Raw genomic sequence first — 19,980 nt, forward strand, 5'->3', positions numbered from 1 at the left:
AGGTGTTATGAACAGATCGAATGTGTTTAAGTAGTGCATGGAGTGTAGTGGGGGCAGAACAAGTGCTCATGACGAACCGACGTGTGGGGAACCTTCCATACTGACTGCTGGGTTGGTGCAAAAAATCGAGGAAATAGTTCGTGAAGACCGCTGTGTGACAGTGGATGAAGTTTCTGTGATGTTTTCAACACTCTATAGAATTCTCTTATCAAAGACACTCACAGAAAGGTTTGGATACCGGAAACTGTGTGCAAGATGGGTTCTAAAACAACCGTAGTAGCAGCACAAGGAAAATCTGGTCAATAGTGACCGCGAGTTTCTTGGACAATTCGAGTTGGAAGTTGGCGATTTTCTTAGCTCTGTTGTGATTGGAGATGAAATGTTGGTAGTTCGTTATACGCCTGAGACAAAAAGATAGTCGTTACAGTGGTGTCATACCAATTCCCCGATGCCAAAAAAATCAAAACCAGAATTTCGGGCAAAAAAATTATGGCCTCAATGTTTCGAGACTGAAATAGCGTCATCTGTGTCGAATTTCGTCGCAGGCTGAGATCGTCAATGTATAACGATTCTGTGAGCCCCTAAAAAAACTCAAAAGGAGCATTCAAAATAAAAGGATTGGAATGATGACGAGAGGAGCGTACTTGTTCCGCGACAACGCCCGTTCTCACAGACCTTTAGCCACCAAGAGCCCCTGGACCCAGTGACTTCGCGCGGTCGCATTATCTTTCACCTCGCTGAAGGCACACATAAGTGGAATCAAATTTTCAACCTACGAGCAGGTGCAGAAAGAGGTTCTGAAGTGGGGAAGGAGCAGGCGAGAGATATCTTCGAGGAGGGCATAAAAAGCTTGTGCCACAGCTCAACACATGCACTGAACGGGATGCCAATTATATAAAAAACAGTTAAAAAGTCTAACAACAACGTCGTATTCTGAACATATCTGGCAGCTTGATGAAGTCGCTGTGTCACTGTGTTTCAGTAAGTAAATGTGGCATGTCATGCTCTTTGGATTTGCGACCATGTTTTACCCCCCCCCCTTTTGTCACCCAGTCTTAACTATATGGAGCATTTGCAGGATGCTGTCGACACCGCTGTACGCTCGATGAACCCAGTATCACACAAGGACAATCGTAACACAGTAATGCTATCCGTGGGTCTATATCTCTCCTGAACGTTTCCAAAACTTCGTAGAGTCCATGTGTCGACGTGTTCCTGCAGTTTCGAGCGCTCGCTGAGGAGCAATTCGCCATTAATATTAAATCCTGTACCTACCAATGACTCTTGACCAAATTTTAGGAGGAATGTATTGCTATTTTGCTATATTTTTCTGTAGTGGAAGAGAACAGTGAGTCTTAGACAATTTACATTCAAAACAAAAACAAAAGCGTCTTGGAGGCGCCGGGTATCGATCCCGGTACCTCTCACATGCTAAGCGAGCGCTCTACCATCTGAGCTACGCCCCCTGACAGCTGGGTGTTTCAACTTTTTACAAGAAGTCTTTGGGTCGGTCGGCTCGCTTGTTGTCAGGGCAAGGAACAGGTTTTGCCGGCTGGAAGTGGAGCGGCGAAACTGGTAGCTCGCAGACCGGCATTAACAAGGCGACGGAAGATTGTGAATGTCTGGGGGCGTAGCTCAGATGGTAGAGCGCTCGCTTAGCATGTGAGAGGTACCGGGATCGATACCCGGCGCCTCCAGAATACGTTTTGGTTTCGCCGAAGTGGTAACCTCAAATTATTTAGCGTTCCCTCTCGAGGAAGAAGTAATATAAAATAGTTCTTACTCTACTAAGTACAGAGACTTCGATGCTATCAATTCTGGAATTTTTTTAATGGTTTTTTAAAGTATCTAGTTCTTCTTGGGAAACCAATATATTGTAAAAATACGTTCATATTGAAAAAAAAACAATAAGGCGTCCAGATTCGTTATTTATGGCACTTCTCTGCCAGACTTGTCTTTAACATAAACGTGATGTCAACGTATTTAGCCCTGTGAGAAACTAAGAATCATCTTACATAGAGGAAATGTTTGCCTTCCTGCTATTCTTAAGGATGATGTACAGTGCCGAATGCGTTAGGGATTGTTATGCAGCAGGCGGAAAACGGAAGGAACTGTAAAGTACTAGTACGGAAAAGTTTAGAACTAAGTGATTCGGAGTATACAGTATTAAAGAATGAGGATTTCTGTCACGCTATGTGGGATAACCTCACGGACAAGTAGACTACATTACTGTTTGTCAGGTCTGGATGTTGCAGAGAGAGAGAGACTGCACCGGTATAAAATGAATTTCCATTAGGTCACATACTAGTAGTACCATTCAGAAGGATAGGCTCTATGTTTGCTGATATATCCTCTAAGAACGAATGATGAACACGGGATGTTAGTAACATTGGTCGTGTTCGGAAAGACAGGGAGAACGAGGGGCCAGATTTGGGAATGAAGACTGGCATTTTTAATCTTAGTGCCCCTTCCTGGCGAGATAGGCACAAAGACATGCCGTAGCTCCTCTGTTTCCAGAGATAATATTATCTCGATAGCAATCCTTGAGTAATTACCCGAGTACTAGGCTGTAAAACATATGCTCTGTTATGACTATGAACGATGTAAGGAAACAGAAACTAGAATTAGAAACAAATGACCATTTGTGATAAGAATGATAACTTCTACAAAATTATCAAATTCCCACGTCGCCAAGTTTCGAGCTATTACCCAGTACATCGCTCGAAATTTCTTACACAAGCACTAAATGCAAACAAACGAGTGCATGGGATGTTAAAATGATAAAAAAGAATCCGAGATGGAAAACGCGAATGAGTCCTGATTTTACGAAGGGAATTGTATAAAAATTTACATAAAACGTTCATATCATGTTCAATATAACGAATAGACACTTGTATATCCAATCCGTAGAGAAACATTTACCCAATTAAAATCAATGTTTACAAAATGAAGTATTTTTTTCTTATCTTGCATGTGATTTACTACCTATGTTACTAGGAATGGCTTTGGTAAGTGGTTAGTAGGGCTTTCTAACTTACCTAACAAGTAACCCTCGAAGACACAAAGGGTAACTAAAACAAGCAGAAAGGTTTACATGTTCAGTAAACTAGACAGAGAAATAGTGCGTGTTGTATCTCAATGAGGAACTTGAAACTTTTAGCTCAGGACAGGAGAATACAGAGGAACTATGGCTGAAGTTTTAAAATATAGTTGACTATGGACTGTATAGATATGTACCCAATAGAATAGTTCATAGTGGGAGAGATCCTCCATGACGTACAATTACTGTAAATAAACATAGATTACTGCTTAATAAATATAAAACAAAGCATGCGGATACAGGTAGAAAAAGGCTGAATGAAACGAGTTTTGCAGTGAAAACAGCAATGCGTGAAGCCCTCAGTGGTTACAGTAGCAGAATATTCATTCTCTTAACTTTTAAAGGCTTTTTAGTGGCACTAAAGTCAGTGTCCAGTCAGTTATGGATAAGACAGAAACTGAAATTGAGAGTAGCAGAACAAAAGCAGAAACGCTTAATTCTGTTTTCAAATGTTCATTTATAAAAGAATACTCAGGAGTATCATCCCAATTTAATTCTCGTATCATTGAGAAGATAAGTAAATAGATAATAATGTCAGTGGCTTTAAGACACAGCTTAAATCGTTCAAACTGAACAAAACTCCAGTATACGATGCAATCCCTGTCGGATTCTACCCCCACTTCACGGCTGAGCCAACCCCTCTGTTAACTACAATCCACCGTAGATCTGTCGAATAAAAAACTGTGCCCAGTAACTGGAAGAAAGAACAGGTCATACCTGATAATCCACAAAACTACCGTCCAATAACCTTGACATCCATTTGTTGTAGACTTTAAGATCATATGTGTTCTGAGCCCAAACGCAATAAGGTAGCTCAAAGAGAATGACCTCCTCCATGCCTGCCACCACGGATTTCCAAAACATGGATCATGTGGAAGCCAGGTCACACTTTTCTCACTTAATAACCTGGAAGCCCTGGTTCACGGCAGTCAGGTAGATGGAGTATTTCTCGATTTCCGAAATGCATTTGACTCAGTACCACACCTACCCTTATTATCAAAAGTAGGATTATATGGTGTATCAGACAAAATATGTGACTGGGCTGAGAATTCTTGGTAAAGAAAATGTGGAGTATTATCTTGAATGGAGATTCATCAACAGATGTAGAAGTAACTTCGGGTGTATCCCAGGGAAGTGTATTACGTTCTCCTGCTGGTCATATTATACGAGGGCTGTCCCGAAAGTAAGTTACGATTGATCGCGAAATGAAAATCACAGTGAAAATCAGAACTGTTTCATTTGTAACAGTTAGCTACACCTTTCAGCTACTTCTCTACGCAGTCGCCGTTCTGACTCAGAAATTCGTCGTAGCTTTGTACCAACTTTCCAATACCCTCATCATGGAAGGAAGCCGCCAGTGCTTTCCACCAATTTTCTACGCTGGCCTAAAGCCAGCTAACCTTGGTCTGTGCAAAAATGTTGTCTTCATAGCCAGCGGTTCGTTTGAGCAGAGATGAAACTCAGTGGGAGACAATTACGGGCTGTATTGTGGGTAACCAAACATTTCCAATTGAAACGATGCAGGAACATCTTCATTGCCCCTGCAGAATGAGGCTGAGAATTGTCTTGAAGAAGAAGCCGCACGACAGTTATGTAATGTTGGTTGCATAGCTTCAGGGGAAAATTCGCACCAGGCCCTCGTACTTGGAGGGAGACACTATTTTCTATAACGTCTTTACGCGCTCACTAAGAGCTCAGGAATGAAAAGAGCGACATAATTCTACTTAGAGTCATACTAGAGACACTGTACAACACATCTTTGCAAAGCTTTATCGGATTTTCATAGTTGTTTCCATTTCGCGAGCGATCGTAACTTACTTTCTGGACAGGCCTCGTACATCAATGACCTTGGGTACAATATTGTAATATTAACCTCAAATTTTTCGCAGATAATGCAGTTATCTACGACGAGGTACCGGTACTGTTTGAACTAAGTTGTGAAAATATTCAGTCAGATCCTGATACGATTTCAAAATGCAATTATTGGGAACTTGCTTCAAATGTTTAAAAATGTCGTACTGAGCACTTCACGAAACGGAAGAAGTATCATCGTGTAAATTTAATATTAGTGAATCACAGTTGGAATCTGGTGTAACATATATAGTACAACTCCTTACATATCGCTCCCGTAGGCGGAAAAATCAGCAATAATCAATGACATGAGGATACAGAAGCCAATGGAAACCACTGCGTTAAAGGCACATGACTTGTATCCACAGGACACGTAGCCTATAACTGAAAAAGTGTCCTGGTGATCTCTCCATTGGCAAAAGATTCCGATACAGTCCCCACTCGGATCTCCGGGAGGGGAGTGCCAAGGGGAAGGTGACCGAGCGAAAAAGATTGAATAACCAACGAAAAGATAACATTCTACGAGTCGGGGCATGGAATATCAGAAGCTTGAACGTGGTAGGGAAGATAGAAAATCTGAAAAGCGAAATGCAAAAGCTCAGTCTAAATATAGTAGGTGTCAGTGATGTGAAATGGAAGGAAGACAAGGATTTCTGGTCAGATGATAATATCAACAGCAGCGGAAAATAGTGTAACGGGAGTAGGATTCGTTATGAATAGGATGTAGGGCAGAGAGTGTGTTACTGTGATCAGTTCAGTGATAGGGTTGTTCTTATCAGAAGCAAACCAACATCGACACCGATATTTCAGCAAATCATATCGACGTGGCAAGCTGAAGATGAAGAGGTAGAGAAAGTATATGAGGATATTGAAAGGGTAATATAGTACGTGAAGGGAGACGAAAATCTGATAGTCGTGGGGTACTGGAATGTAATTGTAATTAAAGGAACAGAAGAAAATGTTACAGGAGAATACGGCCTTCGGACAAGGAATGAGAAAGAAGAAAAACTAATTGAGTTCTGTAATAAATTTCAGTTGGTAACAGCGAATACTCTGTTCCAGAACCACAAGAGGAGGAAGTATACTTGGAAAAGGCCGGGTGATACAAGAAGATTTCAGTTAGATTACGTCATGGTCAGGCAGAGAGCCCAATATCAGATAATGGATTGCAAGACGTACCCAGGAGCAGATACAGACTCAGATCACAGTACAGTAGTCATGAAGGGTAGGCTGAAATTTAAGAGAAGAATCAATACGCAATGAAGTGTGGTACGGAAGTACTAAGGAATGACGAGATACGCTTGGCGTTCTCTAAGGCCATAGAAACGGTAATGAGGGATAGTTCAGTAGGTAGTACAGTAGAAGAGGAATGGACATTCTAAAAAGGGCAATCATAGAAGTTGGAAAGAAAAACATAGGTACAAAGAAGGTAACTGCGAAGGAACTACGGGTGACAGAAGAAATACTTCAGTTGATCGATGAAAAAAGAAAGTAAAAAAATGTTCAGGGAAGTTCAGGAATACAGAAATACAAGTCGATGAGGAATGAAATAAATAGGAAGTGCAAGGAAGCTAAAACGAAATGACTGCATGAAAAATGTGAAGAACTCGAAAGAGAAATGATTGTCGGAAGGAATTACCCAGAGTAAAGGAAAGTCAAAACAACCATCGGTAACATTAGGAGTGCAACTGAAATTCCACTGTTAAATGCAGAGAAAAGTGATGATACATAGATGGAGTACACTGAGGCCCTCTATGAGGGGAAAGATTCGACTGATGTGATTGAAGAAGAAACGAGAGTCGGTTTAGAATAAATAAGGCGTCCAGTATTAGAATCAGAATTTAAGATAGCTTTGAGGCAGTTAAGATCAAATAAGACAGGAGGGATAGATAACATTTCATCAGAATTTCTAATATCATTAGGAGAGGTGGAAACAAAAAGATTATTCACATTTGTGTGTAGAATCTATGAGTCCTGCTACATATCATGTAACTTTCGGAAAAATATCATCTACACAATTTCGAAAACAGCAAGAGCTGACCAGTGCGAGAGTTAACGCACACTCAGCTTAACAGCTCGCACAACAAAGTTACTCGCTCGAATGACATGCAGAAGGATGGAAAAGAAAATTGAGGACGTATTAAATGACTATCAGTTTTGCTATAGGAATGATAAAGGCACCAAAGAGGCAATTCTGACGTTGCAGCTGATAATGAAAGCAAAACTAAAGAGAAATCAAGACACGTTCATAGAACTGTCGACATGAAAAAAGCGTTCGACAACGTAAAACTGTGCAAGATGTTCAAAATTCTGAGAAAAATAGGGGTACGCTGTACGTAGAGACGGGTAATGTACAATACGTACAAGAGCCAAGAGGGAATAATGAGAGTGGGCGACCAAGAACGAAGTCCTCAGATTAAAGAGGGTGTAAGAAAGGAATATAGTCTTTCGCCCCTATTGTTCAATCTGCGCATTGAAGAAGCAATGGTGGAAATAAAAGAAACATTCAGGAGTGGAATTAAAAGTTAAGGCGAAAAGATATCAATGATACGATTCGCTGATGGTATTGCTATCCTAAGTGAAAGTGAAGAAGTACACAATCTGATGAACGGCATGAACACTCTAACGAGTACAGAATATTGATTGAGAGTAAATCGAAGAAAGACGAAAGTAATGAGAAGCAGCAGACATGAGAACAGCGAGAAACAGCGAGAACAATGAGAATATCAGGATTGAGGGTCACGAAGTAGATGGAGTTAAGGAATTCTGTGGCCTAGGCAGCAAAATAACCAACGACGGACGGAGCTAGGAGGATATCAAAAGCAGACTAGCAATGGCAAAAAGTGCATTCCTGGCCAAGAGAAGTCTACTAGTATCAAACAATGGCCTTAATTTGAGGGAGACATTTCTGAGAAAGTATGTCTTGAGCGCATCATTGTATGGTAGTAAACATAGATTGTGGGAAAACCGGAGTAGAAGGGAATCGAAGAGTTTGAGAAGTAGTGGTATATACGAATGTGGAAAATTAGGTGAACTGATGCGATAAAGAATGAAAAGTTTCTGCGCAGAATCAGAGAGGAAAGCAATATGTGGAAAACACTGACGAGGAGAAGGGACAGGATAATAGGACATCTGACGTTGCGGAATAACTTCCATGGTACCAGAGGGAGCTGTAGAGGGTAAACGCTATAGAAGAAGACAGAGACTGAAATGCATCCTGCAAATAATTGAGGACGTAGGTTGCAAGTGCTGCTCTGAGATGAAGAGGTCTGCACAGGACAGGAATTCGTGGTGGGCACCATCAAACCAAACAGAAGTCTGATAACTCAAAAGAGAAAACAAAGGGATCGTCAGGACAGAATCAGATTAATTACCGCACACACATATGTATTTAAACAATCATTCTTACCACTTTCCGTACATGAATGGAGCAGGTATAACGCTAATAACTGGTACAGTGAGACGTGCCCTTTGCCATGCACTCCACAATGGTTCGCAGAGTATAGATGTAGAGCCCTGCAATTAGAGAGTGCTGTCGCGTTTGCGAATAACTTCTATTTTGATTCTCGCACGGTGTTCGTGAGGAACGACGCTACTATTTTCTGTCCATCGACTTTTTCGAATCGAATCACGAGCAGTTAATGCAGTCAGTGAGCCGATAACTCGAAGTCATTCTAAACACGAAGAGCAAACGACATTATTGATGATTGTGTTTCCAATATGAACCCGTTGCAGTCCCTTCCAGTAAATGTGCTGCACACATTAAACTTGATTAACATCAGATTGTGTATACGAATAACGCGCTCGATACCGTAGCTACTTATATACTACAGTGTGATTATATCTCTCACAATGATGTGAGAAATAATAAATAATTCAAACCAGAAAATTACATTTTTGTCATATTACGCGTTTTTCTCTTATATTTTGGCTTTTAACCTAAGTTCATCTTCATATAACGCACACGTCTTAGTATGGAAGAAAAAGATACGCTAACATTAATTACATTTACTGAAAAAAACTTTGGTTCTGGCGTACAGAGAGAGCATATACTATGGAAAATAATTGTAATATATTGTTGGTTTTGTAAACTATTTATATTCATATAAAGCTGAAGACAGTATAAAGGGCAGATTATGCACTGTATCTCATATTTAAAGGAGACGCCATTTTAGATTATTACGTTTAATCTTGGGCAGAACGCTTGAGCTATAAGGAGAGCTCCAGGTTGTGGGCTATATATTGAATATGACTTACATGTCGCTTGTTGCAGCGCTTTTTCTGTTTCATGCTGGTTTGTAAATAGTGCTGAAGTTTTTAAAGTGTATGCTCTATTTGAAATTCGGCTTACTAGTGCAAGTAAAACAAAACGTGCCCTGATGGAACTAGCTATGCCTGTAATAGATATATTAATCACCCATGTAATGAATTAATAAACGTAATCTGGCCGTAACATGACCAATGAACGTTAATTGAGCAGAGCACACTTACTTTGATAGTGCAACGAAAATAGTAGGCACAGCATCTGTAAGTTGAACATAAATTAACATGAATAATTATCTCCAATATTCCAGCAACAGTGAATTTGTTTAGCAACTCGACTTGTAGTCATTTTCAATGTTACGAGGATATATAGCGTACTTTGTGATTGTGATAGTCAAATATAAAACACTGAACATGTACGCTTCTGCGGAATCATTTGTCATCCTCAATCCAAGTTGCACCAGTCTCATGACCTACCTTATTTACTGTGAAAACATGCGGAGAACGGGAATGCATAATGTTTTTAATAAGGATTGTTGTTTATGATCGATATATTCGGCGAAAATTATTAAATCCATCAGTCAGCAGAGACAAAGATTGTGTTTAGCACCACGCTATCATGTAATGGCAGCATAGTAAGTGTTATGCCAATTTGTACTTATATGTAAAGTAATTCATCACGGAACTTTAAATGTTAAATACTATTTGAGTATCGTGTCGTATAATTGAGTCAAAAATGTAGTGAACAGAAGGTGAAACATGAAGTTTCCGGCAGTACAGACCCACTTGATAAATAATACAAATATACAATTAGCATGTGCACCAAGTTCTATAGACACCACAGAACATTTGTCAAACTAAACTGACTGAAATAGGGACTGAGTTCACCGTTCGACTACTCGGATTACATCTTTGAATTCGGATCCAGTACCAGACCTCGTAACTATTGACCTCGAAAATTCAGGATTTAGCCACTGAACAGGGGACAGAATTCCACGCGCAGCGATCAAAGCAACTTTGCTTCGAAAATCAGTGCCAATATCACCATGAAATGCAAGGACCTCACGAATACTCAAGCTCACCTGTCATCCACAAGTCATCTGACCTCATGGATACAGTTTTGCAAGAAATGCGTATCTTGTATTTCGTGCTGTTCACAGTAAGTGGGTAGTACTGAGATCCATCTCATGCGAGTTTGCGCAGTCGCCGTGACACAGTTGAATGTAGTCACCACGACACGACAACAGAGCGGATGTTCAACTACTCGTGAGTTATTACTTTTAAGTTCATTTTCTATTACGCTGATAATTCACAAGGCATCAAATGTACACGTGCTCACGTGTCCCGAAATCCACCTCGGTGCGGCTGAATTTAACGTCCACGACACGGCACACATATTCAGCAGTGTTTTATGTAACTACTATTCAATTATTCCAGACGGAGCACGTAGTATACTTCACCATGATTGTGACCCTTTTGGAAATGATTTCACTGTTCAATAACAAGTCGGGCAATAAGAACGTTTAACACTCATTACTCTTCAAGCGTAACTCCTTTTTACAACAATTACGTTCAAGGTTTCAGAAAGAGTACCATATCGAAGTGAGTAGCAGGCAGTAATATGATTACACGGCTACGTTTCCACAATAAAACCTGTTTTTAAATCTTGAAAAGATTTCGGAAAATGTACTCCTCTAGATCACAGGGCACGAAACTGGGATTAGGGGTGGACTATACAGTGCCTGTTACACCACCACGCAACAGCAGGTGGTAAACAAATGAACAGATGCATGATTCATCTAGCGTTGTGATAGGGTAAGTCCGGGAAAGTTGAACCACTTTTTTTATTGAGCATGAAATTTTTGTGTTTTTCAACCTTTTTTTTTTTACTTTTGGTAGCATGTCATATAAACTTAAATACAACATGCCGTTGAAGAACTGCCACTTAAAATATAAGAGATGAGATAAAATGAGAATATACATGAGTGATGTATCTCACCTATGGATGTATGGGTGCGATGCGCCAGTGTACTGCGAGAGAGTGACCGTACAAAAATGAGTATTTTTATTTGGAATATTTTGTAATGAATACAGAATTATACTATTAAATATGTTAGATCAAAACAATTTTATCATCTTATTATAAATATTGACTGAACGTTGGCTTTTCTAATGATTTGTAGTTTTTGTTCAAGCATTAGCCTGTACTTCTCTCATCACAGCAGTTACACATATTACCAAATGTTGAACAACATTCATGTGACCATCGTGAACAGAAAACACATTGAATCCAGTCATCACTTTTATTAGTTTCGTGATCGATTTCACCCACCCTAAACATTTATCCTCATCCCACTCATCAAAGCTATTTTCGTTATCTTCTGCAAAGTCTGCATCTGATGGACATGGTGACCTTCTTCAGTCTGTTTTTCTCTTCACTAGTACTTCCCTTTGGCGATTTTTGTGCCTTTTGTCTGTTTCCTTTCTTTTCTTATTTCTATTTTTGGATACAGTTTAAATATTTTCAGCAGAGATTAGTCCAATGAATACAGTTACTGTCTTCCTCTTAAAATTCATGGTTTATCACTAGAAGGAACAGGTGATATTTCTTCCAAAATTTTGTCTGTGGTGGCTTATGAGTAATCAATTTTGAGATGGTAATCTTGAAAGTTTTAGGTTTAGTACGAGTGTAGTTCGAAGTTGTGTCAGTGAAGGAATTTGACTTGTATTGAAAACCCTGGTATTTGATGTGCTTAGGATCAGTTGGTCTTTTGATGAGATTTGAAGTGTCTAGTTAGCCGGTGTGTGAGATTCCGCTTTTCCATTTGTTGTCACGGACATTACTTCTGCCAAATAAGCATAGTCTGAGACAGCGACCATTGAAGTTAAATTTAGTTGTGCTGCATTTCTCTCACATTAAAACAAATTTTCAGTCTCCACAAATAACACTGGTCCATCTCTCCCGATTGTCTGGGACAGAAGGACCAACCCAAATTCTACCTGTAGGCAGCGAAGTTGGTGGGCTTTTTACACTACTTTCATGTCTAAACACCTGGCAAACCAGCAGTAAAAAACTGTATCGATGTTGTGCAAACTAAGCCTTAGTACCAAAATTATGTAACTACACGATATAACTTTTGAACAGAGAATGTGATGTTTCTCCAGAACTATCTTTAAAAGGCAGCAACACAACGTTTGTTCACAAAAGAGCTTCCTTGCATGTATCGGAAGCTGCTCTCCAGCGGCATATTCGTGAAACACGCCACTCTCCCGGAACTACCCTAGAAACAAGGATTCACACATATATGATAAATACACTTAGAAACCACTAATGCAGCCCGATTCAAGGCATATGTAAGAATAATAAAGAGGTAGAACTTTAGACGAAAGAAAGAAAAAGAAATACATATAAATTCAAATGGAACAATTTTACAGTGAAAGTACATTGAGGTGATAAGTCATCGAATAGCAATATACACGAACACAGAAGGCGGTAGTAAATCGTACAGAAGGTATGAAGTGGCAGTGCATTGGCGGATCCGTCATTTGTACTCAGGTGATTTATGTGACAAGGTTATGGACGTGATTATGGCCATCCGACGGGAATTAACAGAGTGTGAACGCTGAATGGTAAATGGAGTTAGGAGCATGGGACATTCCATTTCCTAAATTGTTAGGGACTTCAGTATTGCGTAATCCACAGTGACAAGAGTGTGCTGAGAATACCACATGTCACTTCGGACAACGCAGTGGCCGACGGCTTTCACATTACAACCGAGAACAGTGGGGTTTGCGTAGAGAGGTTAGTGGCAACAGACAAGCAACAATGCGTGAAATAATCGCAGAAATCAATGTGGGACGTACGATAAACGTATCCGTTAGGGCAGTGCGACGAAATTTGGTGTTAACGGGCTATGGCAGCAGGTGACCGATGCGAGTGGCTTTGCTAAGACCACAACATAGCCTGCAGCGCCTCTCCTGGGCTCGTGACCATACCAGTTGGACCCTAAATGATTGGAAAACGGTGGTCTGATCAGAAGAGCCCAGATGTCAGTAGGAAAGGGCTGATTGTAAGGTTCGAGTGTGGCACAGACCCTACGAAACCAAGGTCCCAGTTTGTCAACAAGGCACTGTAGAAGCTGATGGTGACTCCACAATGGTTGGACTGGGTCCTTTGGTCTAACTGAGCCGATCAATGACTGGAAATTATGTTCGGCTACTTGGAGACAATTTGCAGCCGTTCGTAGGCATCATGTTCCCAAACAACCATAGATTTTTATGGCTGACAATGCACCAGGTCACCGAGCCACAATTATTGGCGATTGCTTAGAACATTCTGAATAATTTTAACGAATGATTTGGCCACCCAGAATCCTGTCAAACAGTTATGGCACAGAATCAAGGGATCAGTTTGTGTAGAATGCACCGACACCACTTTTCCAATTATGGATGGATCCAGAGGCAGCATGACTAAATATTTCTTCAGGGGATATCCAACGACATGTTTGTTATATTAGAAGGCATCCCATGACTTTTGTCACCACAATGTATAAATATATATAAATCCTGGAAAATCTAATGTTTTTCTCAGTTCCAGTATTTAGGTTGAAACCATTTAGATTTCCTTGGAAAATATTTGGTAACGAATTAGTTGTGAGCAAGTGGAAACAGCCTCCACACTCACCAAAGATAGGTGTAACGAAAAATCCTCTCCAGATACACAAAACTAAGACCCTGCAACACGGTAATCAAAACAGTGTCTTTAAGGAACTGAAACACTCATTTTAAATGAAAAGAGAGAGACATTGAAATATCGAAAGTGGAGAACGGAAAACAATCAGCAAAATAAATTTTAGATCCAAGTTAAAATGAAAAAAGTGTATATTAAGAGCAAATAAAGAAGTTGAAAGTACACCAACGTTTATTAGAAGATGAAAAAATTATGAGTAAAATTTTATGGGCATATTAAAAGAATGGAACCAACAAGATCAACTACACAAGTTGTGGAATTCTACAAAAGTCGCAATAAAGCTAAAATAAAATAATGAAGTTGATCGGTGCATTAACAGCAACAACCCAAATTGATATGGCAGGCAGAAGAAATGTTAGGCAGAAAATACACGACCGGACAGAGGCTCCCAAAACGAGAGGAATAACTTTTTCTGAGAGAGAAAAACAGCTCATTTTGAAATAATGAATGTATCGTGGACAGAAAGAAAAGCTAAAACAAAAGTCTGTAATGCCCTTTGTTGTACATCGTGTGGTCCAGTAGAGTTCAGATGTTATTAACACCAATAATTGGATAATTACACTGATGGAAAAAATCGTAACACGAAAATGTAATTACTGTCTAGTAATGAAGTTTCGGGAATTCATTTGTCTAGGTAACATATTTAAGTGATTAAAAATGCAAGATCACAGGTTAAGCCAATGGAAATATGAAATGCTGGTACAGTAATAAACGATGTAGCCGCTAGGATATTAATGTAAGCATGCAACGCGCATGCATTGTGTTGCACAGGTGCCAGATATCAGTTTGTGGCCTGTTGCACTTGGTCGTTCAATATAGGAACGGTTGAAGTTGTGTGCGGATGACGCTGGAGTTGTCGTCCGATGGTGTCCCATATGAGCTCGATTGGAGACTGACCTGGTGATAGAGCATCCCAAGATAATATGTCGACACTCTGTAGAGCACTTTGGCTTGCAACAGAGGTTTATGGGCGAGCGTCATCCTGTTGGAAAACACCCTTTGTATAGTGTCTACATTCCTGTCAATATCTCAGGAATATCATTCAGCTTATCGTAGTCGTATTACACGATCTCGTGCAAACTCAGTGAGGTGTTGATAATGACGTCTTTGTCGCCTTAAAGCCATTCTTGATTAATACCAACTCACCACACTCAATGTCAAAGGTAAGTAACCCTCACGACCGTTACAGCGTATATTTAAAGATGGTTCAAATGGCTCTAAGCACTATGGGACATCTGAGGCCATCAGTCCCCTAGACTTAGAACTACTTAAACCTAACTAACCTAAGGACATCACACATCCATGCCAGAGGCACGATTCGAACCTGCGACCGTAGCAGCAGCGCGGTTCCGGACTGAAGCGTCTAGAACCGCTCGGCCACAGATGCCGGCTGTATGTAAGGCAAAAATTATTTGCATCCTCATAGTGGCGTTACTTGTGCCACTTTTATGCGACTCTCACGAAATTTGAATAGACGTCATCTTTCAGATGTGGAAACACGCCTACCAACTTTCGTTTATGTCGCAGATCTCCTCCTTGGTGCTGCGACTTTTCTTCATCAGTGTATGGGCACCATGTAGGATACTGCCTCTGAGATGCCGCCACCACTGGCTGATAAGACTGGGTTCAACGTCTGATAAGATGCCATGCCTTCTGAATGGAACTACGTAACGTATAAAATGTTTTCACAAGCACCCTCACTTCGATCCTACGTGAAATACAGTTAGTGAAGGTAATTGCGGCTTGTTGGCGACTCGACCGTAACTGAAAGTACAAAAAAATCAAATGTATGTGAAATCTTATGGAACTTAACTGCTAAGGTAATCAGTCCCTAAGCTTACACACTACTTAACCTAAATTATCCTAAGGACAAACACACACACCCATGCCCGAGGGAGGACTCGAACCTCCGCCGGGACCAGCCGCACAGTCCATGACTGCAGCGCCTGAGACCGCTCGGCTAATCCCGCGCGGCTGGCTGAAAGTACATCAGCCGTATAAAGGAATAATGAAAATTTGTGCTGGGCCGGGACTCGAACACAGCCACTGACTTTTGGAGGTCGCCTTACCATTAAGCTATGCGAGCACAACTCACGGCCACATACAAACTTCCATATGATGTCAACTATGTGTCTACAACCTGCACTCGTACATCCATTATGTATAGTCCTGTGCAGGGACAACACTTTTAATTGAAAGTCACTTGCCCTTTGTCGACGAATAAAGACTAGGCTACAGAGCCTGTGTTGTTCGGAAGTACGATGCAGCGTTCCTTCAGGTTCGGATCCCTGTTCCATACAAATTTTCAGTGTTGTTATTGAATTATAAATGGTAGCTCATATTCGAAACTGCGAATACATTTCATGTATTTCACAACGGCTGTAGTCCGCGCAGCGGCTATTTCTTCGGATATGCATGCCTGTTCGTAGAAACATCGCATCGTAATTCTGAACGACACAAACAGTGCAATCTTTTAACTACAACTGGAAAGAAAATAGTAACTAAAGTTCCTCTCAGTTACAGAAAAAAAGAATATTACTGAAAAAAAAAACAACCACGTTCTTAACTCTCTCAGAGTAGATACCAAAGGTAGTCTGAAATACAGACTGAGAGCGGAAAAAATTAGTAAGCATGTGGAAAATGAAAAATGATGGAATTTAGAAGTTAGGCAGATAAGAATGATTATTAAAAAGAAGAATGGTAATAAATTCAATTCAGACTATGTAGAGAATGTTTAAGAATATATTGGGAGTCGTGAAAGCTGTAATGGCCACTACGGGTTCATCAGCTTACAGTAGAGAAAGGAATATCAACGGAGCAAAGTGTTCTCGTGTTTTGTGCCGCCTCTGGTTGTTTCTGCTTTTTACGTTTTCTTCAGGCGTCACGTTTCCGTCTAGCAGGTGGCAGACGCAGGCGCTACACCCGTTATGCGAAGTTCTCCCTACGGTCGTGACGTTCTGCCTGTGGCGGCGAGGCAGGCGGGCAGAGGCGCTTCCGTCGGCTGTGTTGACAGCAGCCCCCACATCCGCCATAGTGCCTCGGCTTCCCTGTTTACTACTGCTCTCACATGGAACTTCAAGCTGTCAAGCCCCCTGAGGCCTCGCTAGAATCAATCCGTCGAAAGAAATTCAGTAGCCCGTCTCGGGAGTATAGGCCAATAATAACGCAAGTCAAAGAAATGGTCATTTAAAACAAGGAACTTCATATAGACACGTATTGTGTACTGCTTTCGAGTTGTAATACGAGTATATGAAGGACGTTCAATTAGTAATGCAACGGTCTGAGAGCCAGTTGGTCTTCCAATACCCCACATTAATCCTCACTCTTTTAGCCCTAAGACCCTATTTCTCAACACAGTCTCAGTTTAGTGCGGTGGTTTTACGCCAACTTGTTAGGAGGGCGTTAATGCCCGACAGATACCACTCTACCGGTCGACGTCGGAGACAGCGTTTTGCTGCATCAGTAAGCTTCACGTCTTCCAAGTACTGCCTCATTCCGAGTCCAACCTCCATTGGGCGAAACAGTTGCAAGTCGGGAGGTGAGGCATCCGGGCTGTAGGGTGGATGGGGAAGCACAGTCCGATGACGTTTTGTGAGCTCCTCTCCGGTGTGTAGACTTGTGTGAGGTCTTGCATTGTCATGGTGAAGGGGTTCGTTTCCATTTTTGTGGAGATGAACACGCTGAAGTGGTTTCTTTAATTTTCTGCGGGTACAGTTCAGACTTCATCGTTGCACCATGGGGGATGATTTCACACATAATACCCTGTTCAGAGGGCCAGAAGGCCGTCGCCATGACTTTATCTTCTGAGGGTGCGGCTTCGAACTCTTTCTTCGCAGGAGAGGTGGTGTAGCGTAATTCCATGAATTGCCGTTTTATTTCCAGTTGGAAGTGAAGAACATGTGTTTCATTTATTGTGACGATGTTCGACAAAAAGTTATAACAATCAGCCTGCGCAAGCAATTCCGCGCACATGGTCCGTCATTGATCTTTATGGTCATCTGTTAGGCGACGAGGAAGCCAGGGGAGATAAACCTTTGAGTACCCTATCTGGCGGCCGAGTGTGTCGGCAAACCCAACAGATACGTTCTGTTGAACATCGAAGTGTGATTGTAATCCGTCTATCATTTCAAGTGAGTGTGTCCGCACGTTCCAAAGTTGCACGAGTCACAGCTGTGTGCAGCTGGCTGGCATGCGGGAGATCGGACAAGTGTGCGCGACCTTGTTGCGATAACGACAGGTGCTTCGCCCAACGACTCACCATGCTTTTGTTCACTGCCAGGTCTCCGTAAAAATTCTGCAAGCGCCTATGAATACCACGGATGCTCTGCATTTCCTGTAAAAGAAACTGTCTTCTCGCAACGCCAATAGACGCCATGTTGAAAGCTACGCATAGAGCCGCCATCAATCGAAACTTCACGAAGCCATAGGTGCTAAAGCACAAATATTCCACGATGCCTCAAAACAAATTTTGCATTTTTTTTTCAGCCGAATCTGTCCGAGAAAAAATATTTTGCATTATACTGTATATCGAACGCTCTTCATATTCGAGTAAATGTTCCATATAACGTGTTCAGTAACCTTTTAGGTATTCTAGCAAAGCCTTAATTTTTGTCGCTGTGGTGTCTAGTTCACTGAAAGTGTTTTAAACCTGTTTGTGCAACTTCAAGAAAGGGCATATTTTTGTCACCAAACGCGTTTCGTTCTATTGATCCAAAATGCCATAATTAGTCTGTAATTGAAATATTTACAATTAGATTTGCTTACTAGATCTACAAATAAGTCGTTGCCAAAGATGTTACGGTGTGATTTTGCTTACGGAATTTTAAGTCCGAGATTCGGTCACACAGAAAGTGTCGTCCGTCTGCATATTTTTGAGGTATTACCTCGTTTGGCACTTTCGTCTTTTCCTTAATTTCTCACTGCTTTGCAACACTAAACATTTATTACGTGAAATTTTACACAGTGTAGAAATGTGTGAATAAACATTGCAAACATGTGTAGCCAGAAGTAGACAAAGAAACTGTGGCAATGCTAATTGCCACATTTCACGTAGGTTTAATCAAAATGGTTCAAATGGCTCTAAGCACTATGAAACTTTACATCTGAGGTCATCAATCCCCTAGACTTAGAACTACTTAAACCTGACTAACCTAAGGACATCACACACATCCATGCCCGAGGCAGGATTCGAACCTGAGACCGTAGCAGCAGTGCGGTTCCGGACTAAAGCGCTTAGAACAGCTCGGCCACATCGTAGGTTTAATCACATCTCAACATCTTTGCTAAGCGTCAGTTGTACTGAACAAGCCCACGTATAAATAGTGAAGACTGATGAAGTTTTGTATTAATAAAACAAAGGTAAGCACTCTCTTGTAATTACGAAAACTGTTTAAAATACAGTCAATAAAACTAGTAAAGGCATCTTATGTCGAACACAAGTTCCAAGCCTTAGCCATCATGTCCAAAACAATGTGCTCGGTAATTCAAGCGACGCTCGAAGGGGAGAAAGTTTTATTGTGCATGAGGAAATCACGTTGCTCTTTTCACGCACCAATGTCCATGACCCCATACCTGTTAGTGATCCAAGTTCATTGCTCTGTGAAGAACACAGATTGAGGAATCTTTCTGTGCTAAAGGTGGTGACGTCCCAGTAGCTCATCTGCTTTCACGTTTGTTCGAGCGATTAGCTTGTATACCATCAGTTGATATTTGTCACCGTGGTCTCTTGACTTCCCTTTACGTCCTGAGATACGAGCATTCTGCCAGTAACCTGCAGCGCTTAATCGTCTGTCACGCGGATAAAGTCAAATAAAGTTCTATCTGCGAGGAACTTTAACATTTAAACTGTACTTGGAATAAATACGTCAAACTTGCTACAGCTCCTATTACTTCCGCTGTAAAATCTATCTTTGAAAAACTAGTCTGTTTGCTTAAAATGTTTCCTGTTGTATATTTTCATAACTAACAGCAATGTTTGCATTTTGTACGCTGCGGTGTGTTATTGTTGTTCTTCCGT

At 41.0% G+C, this 19,980-nt stretch overlaps 2 non-coding genes across 2 annotated transcripts; one reads left to right on the forward strand and one right to left on the reverse strand.

Annotated features, from left to right (window-relative positions):
• Positions 1-1,393: 1,393 nt before the first annotated feature.
• Positions 1,394-1,466, reverse strand: Trnaa-agc (transfer RNA alanine (anticodon AGC)). Its single transcript has one exon. It is a non-coding gene; the product is annotated as a tRNA-Ala (tRNA).
• Positions 1,467-1,624: 158 nt separating this feature from the next.
• On the forward strand, positions 1,625-1,697 carry Trnaa-agc (transfer RNA alanine (anticodon AGC)). Its single transcript has one exon. It is a non-coding gene; the product is annotated as a tRNA-Ala (tRNA).
• The last annotated feature ends 18,283 nt before the right edge of the window (positions 1,698-19,980 follow it).

The sequence above is a fragment of the Schistocerca gregaria genome, chromosome 1, assembly GCF_023897955.1.
Source record: "Schistocerca gregaria isolate iqSchGreg1 chromosome 1, iqSchGreg1.2, whole genome shotgun sequence".
NCBI classification, from domain to species: domain Eukaryota; kingdom Metazoa; phylum Arthropoda; class Insecta; order Orthoptera; family Acrididae; genus Schistocerca; species Schistocerca gregaria.